Raw genomic sequence first — 6245 nt, 5'->3', positions numbered from 1 at the left:
CCTGAAAATACAAACTACACTTTTCAACCACTGTGAATTGCTATCATTATTTAGCTGGGACATTATGTTTCACGGGTGTGCTACATGTGCTACTGCAACTTCCTGAATGGTTTTTCAGTTTCCTGTGAACAGAGTATGAACTCAATGTAACGATAAAGGAAGGGGGGAAATGAAACGATTAATTGAATGAAACCCTAAAACAACCTACCAAAAACCATAACAAAACAAAAGAATAAACGAAAAAGGAACAGTAAGACAAGATATTCACCTCCATTCATATCATATCATCCATCACATCACATAAACATTTATCCTGCCTCATCTCACATACACAGTTATCTTGCCTCATATCACATACACAGTTATCCTGGATCATCTGACATAAACAGTTATCTTGCCTCATCTCACATACGTAGTTATCCTGCCTCATCTCACATAGACAGTTATCCTGCCTCATATCACATAAAGAGTTACCCTGCCTCATATCACAAACAGTCACCCTACCTCATCTCACATAAAACAGTCACCCTGCCTCATATCACATAAACAGTTATCCTGCCTCATCTCACATAAACAGTTACCTTGCATCATATCACATAAACAGTCACCCTGCCTCATCTCACATAAACAGTTATCTCCTGCCTCAACTCACATACACAGTTATCCTGCCTAATATCACATAAACAGTTATCCTGCCTCATCTGACATACACAGTTATCCTGCCTCATCTCACATACACAGTCAACCTGCCTCATTTCACATAAACAGTCACCCTGCCTCATATCACATAAACAGTTATCCTGCCTCATATCACATAAACAGTTATCCTGCCTCATCTCACATAAGCAGTTACCCTGCATCATATCACATAAACAGTTACCCTGCCTCATCTCACATAAACAGTTATCTCCTGCCTCATATCACATAAACAGTTATCCTTCCTCATCTCACATAAACAGTTATCCTGCCTCATATCACATAAACAGTTATCTTGCATCATCTCACATAAACAGTCACCCTTCCTCATATCACATAAACAGTTACTCTGTATCATCTCACATAAACAGTTACCTTGCATCATATCACATAAACAGTTATCCTGCCTCATCTCACATAAACAGTTATCCTGCCTCATCTCACATAAACAGTTATCCTGCCTCATCTCACATACACAGTTATCCTGCCTCATCTCACATAAACAGTTATCCTGCCTCATCTCACATACACAGTTATCCTGCCTCATCTCACATACACAGTTATCCTGCATCATCTCACATACACAGTTATCCTGCCTCATCTCACATAAACAGTTATCCTGCCTCATCTCACATACACAGTTATCCTGCCTCATCTCACATACACAGTTATCCTGCATCATCTCACATACACAGTTATCCTGCCTCATCTCACACAAACAGTTATCCTGCCTCATATCACATAAACAGTTATCCTGCCTCATCTCACATACACAGTTATCCTGCCTCATCTCACATAAACAGTTGTCCTGCCTCATCTCACATACACAGTTATCCTGCCTCATCTCACATACACATCTATCCTGCATCATCTCACATACACAGTTATCCTGCCTCATATCACATAAACAATTATCCTGCCTCATCTCACATACACAGTTATCCTGCCTCATCTCACATAAACAGTTATCCTGCCTCATATCACATCAACAGTTATCCTGCCTCATCTCACATACACAGTTATCCTGCCTCATCTCACATACAGTTATCCTGCCTCATATCACATACACAGTTATCCTGCCACATATCACATACACTGTTATCCTGCCTCATATCACATACACAGTTATCCTGCCTCATATCACATAAACAGTTATCTTCCATCATCTCACATAAACAGTCACCCTTCCTCATATCACATAAACACTTACCCTGTATCAGCTCACATAAACAGATACCCTGTATCATCTCACATAAACAGTTACCTTGCATCATATCACATAAACAGCCACTTGCGTCATATCATATAAACAGTTATCCTGCCTCATCTCACATAAAAAGTTACCCTGCATCATATCACATAAACAGTTATCTCCTGCCTAATATCACATAAACAGTTATCCTGCCTAATCTTACATACACAGTCACTCTGCCTCATTTCACATAAACAGTCACCCTGCCTCATATCACATAAACAAATATCCTGCCTCATATCACATAAACAGTTACCTTGCCTCATATCATATACACAGTTATCCTGCCTCATCTCACATAAAAAGTTACCCTGCATCATATCACATAAACAGTCATCTCCTGCCTAATATCACATAAACAGTTATCCTGCCTAATCTTACATACACAGTCACTCTGCCTCATTTCACATCAACAGTTACCCTGCATCATATCACATAAAAGTCTCCCTGCCTCATCTCACATACACAGTTATCCTGCCTCATCTCACATAAACAGTTATCCTGCCTCATATCTCATACACAGTCACCCTGCATCATATCATATAAACAGTTATCCTGCCTCATATCACATAAACAGTTATCCTTCCTCATGTCACATAAACAGTTACCCTGCCTCATCTCACATAAACAGTCACCCTGCCTCATATCACATAAACATTTATCCTGCCTCCTATCACATACACAGTTATCCTGCCTCATCTAGCATAAGCAGTTATCCTGCATCATCTCACATACACAGTTATCCTTCCTAATATCACATAAACAGTTGTCCTGCCTCATATCACGTACACAGTTATTCTGACTCATATTACATAAACAGTTATCCTGCCTCATCTCACATAAACAGTTATCATGCCTCATATCACATACACAGTCACCCTGCCTCACCTCACGTACACAGTTATCCTGCCTCATTTCACATACACAGTTATCCTGCCTCATATCACATACACTGTTATCCTGCCTCATATCACATACACAGTTATCCTGCCTCATCTCACATACACAGTTACCCTGCCTCATCTCACATAAACAGTCACCCTACCTCATCTCCCATAAAGATTTATCCTGCCTCATGTCCATAGACATTTGTCCTGCCTCATCTCACATACACAGTTATCCTGCCTCATATCACATAAACAGTTATCCTGGATCATCTGACATAAACAGTTATCTTGCCTCATCTCACATACGTAGTTATCCTGCCTCATCTCACATAGACAGTTATCCTGCCTCATATCACATAAAGAGTTACCATGCCTCATATCACAAACACAGTCACCCTGCCTCATCTCACATAAAACAGTCACCCTGTCTCATATCACATAAACAGTTATCCTGCCTCATCTCACAAACACAGTCACCCTGCCTCATCTCACATAAAACAGTTACCCTGCATCATATCACATAAACAGTCACCCTGTCTCATCTCACATAAACAGTTATCTCCTGCCTCAACTCACATACACAGTTATCCTGCCTAATATCACATAAACAGTTATCCTGCCTCATATCACATACACAGTTATCCTGCCTCATCTCACATACACAGTTATCCTGCCTCATCTCACATACACAGTTATCCTGCCTCATATCACATAAACAGTTATCCTGCCTCATATCACATAAAGAGTTATCCTTCCTCATCTCACAAAAAGAGTCAACCTGCCTCATTTCACATAAACAGTCACCCTGCCTCATATCACATAAACAGTTATCCAGCCTCATATCACATAAACAGTTATCCTGCCTCATCTCACATAAGCAGTTACTCTGCCTCATATCACATAAAAAGTTATCTCCTGCCTCAACTCACATACACAGTTATCCTGCCTAATATCACATAAACAGTTATCCAGCCTCATATCACATAAACAGTTATCCTGCCTCATCTCACATAAGCAGTTATCCTGCCTCATATCACATAAACAGTCACCCTTCCTCATATCACATAAACAGTTACCCAGTATCATCTCACATAAACAGTTACCTTGCATCATATCACATAAACAGTTATCCTTTCTCATCTCACCTAAACACTTATCCTGCCTCATATCATATCAACAGCTATCCTGCCTCATCTCACATACACAGTTATCCTGCCTCATCTCACATAAACAGTTACTCTGCATCATCTCACATACACAGATATCCTGCCTCATCTCACATACACAGTTATCCTGCCTCATCTCACATACACAGTCACTTTGCCTCATTTCACATAAACAGTAACCCTGCCTCATATCACATAAACACTTATCCTGCATCATATCATATCAACAGTTATCCTGCCTCATCTCACATACACAGTTATCCTGCCTCATCTCATATACACAGTCACTCTGCCTCATTTCACATAAACAGTCACCCTGCCTCATATCATATAAAGAGTTATCCTGCCTCATCTAACATAAAAAGTTACCCTGCATCATATCACATAAACAGTCATCTCCTGCCTAATATAACATAAACAGTTATCCTGCCTAATCTTACATACACAGTCACTCCGCCTCATTTCACATAAACAGTCACCCTGCCTCATATCACATAAACAATTATCCTGCCTCATCTCACATAAACAGTTACCCTGCATCATATCACATAAACAGTCACCCTGCCTCATCTCACATACACAGTTATCCTGCCTCATCTCACATAAACAGTCACCCTACCTCATCTCCCATAAACATTTATCCTGGCTCATGTCCATAGACATTTGTCCTGCCTGATCTCACATGCACAGTTATCCTTCCTCATCTCACATAAACCGATACCCTGCACCATATCACATAAACAGTTGTCTTGCCTCATACCACATACACAGTTACCTGGCCTCATACCACATACACAGTTATCCTCCCTCATATCACATACACAGTTATACTGCCTCATATCACATACACAGTTATCCTGCCTCATCTCAAATACACTGTTATCCTGCCTCATATCACATACACAGTTATCCTGACTCATATCACATAAACAGTCTCCCTGCCCCATCTCACATAAACAGTTATCTCCTGCCTAATATCACATAAACAGTTATCCTGCCTAATCTTACATACACAGTCACTCTGCCTCATTTCACATAAACAGTCACCCTGTCTCATATCGCATAAACAAATATCCTGCCTCATCTCACATACACAGTTGTCGTGCCTCATCTCACATAAACAGTTACCCTGCCTCATATCACATAAATAGTTACCCTTCATCATATCACATAAACAGTTATCCTGCCTCATCTCACATACACAGTTATCCTGCCTCATCTCACATAAACAGTTACCCTGCATCATATCACAGAAACAGTTACCCTGCCTCATCTCACATAAACAGTTACCCTGCATCATATCACATAAATAGTTACCCTTCATCATATCACATAAACAGTTATCCTGCCTCATCTCACATACACAGTTATCCTGCCTCATCTCACATAAACAGTTACCCTGCATCATATCACATAAACAGTTACCCTGCCTCATCTCACATAAACAGTTACCCTGCATCATATCACATAAACAGTTATCTCCTGCCTAATATCACATACACAGTCACTGTGCTGTAAGCTTTTTATTCCTCAATCGTGTGGTAAATTGCTACAATAAGAAAACAGATAATTACTTATATTGCCAAAACATATTACAATCTAAAGTTCTAAACACATAGGCCAAAATACACACGTTTTCCTAGCCAAAGTTAGCAGAAAGAGATTTTATGAATGCTTCATTCAGTTTAAAAAGCACATGGCATTAACTCTGAAAGAGTCTGATAGAAATTCGAACCAAATTTACATTAAATAATAGAAATATGGGTTACAATGTACTGCAAAACACTATCAAACATATTGAGTGTGTACTTACACCATGGGGAACTGGAGTTTGGCATGCAATGCCTTAAAACCAAATTACTAAAAAACATCGCGTGTGCGATCCATAACAAACTGAAACCTAAAACCAGGATCTTCCGGTGAGATGCGACACAGAAGATTGCGCAGTGCATACCACTAAAATAAATTGTGCAAAACATACTGCAAATACATAAGTGAGTGAATGAGTTTAGTTTTACGCCACACTCAGCAATATTCCAGCTATATGGCAGCGGTCTGAAAACAACAGTCTGGACCCGACAATCCAGTAATCAACAGCATAAGCATTGATCCATGCAATTGGGAACCAGTGACATGTGTCAACCCAGCCAGCGAGCCTCACCACCCGATCCCATCAGTCACCTCTACGACAAGCATGGGCCACCGAAAACCAAACCTAACCCTAACACGGGTTACTAAAATACA

The sequence above is a fragment of the Haliotis rubra genome, unplaced genomic scaffold, assembly GCF_003918875.1.
Source record: "Haliotis rubra isolate DU_JTF1 unplaced genomic scaffold, ASM391887v1 Scf1986, whole genome shotgun sequence".
NCBI classification, from domain to species: Eukaryota; Metazoa; Mollusca; class Gastropoda; order Lepetellida; family Haliotidae; genus Haliotis; species Haliotis rubra.
The sequence above is the reverse complement of the archived record's forward strand: the minus strand, read 5'-3'. Positions refer to the sequence as shown.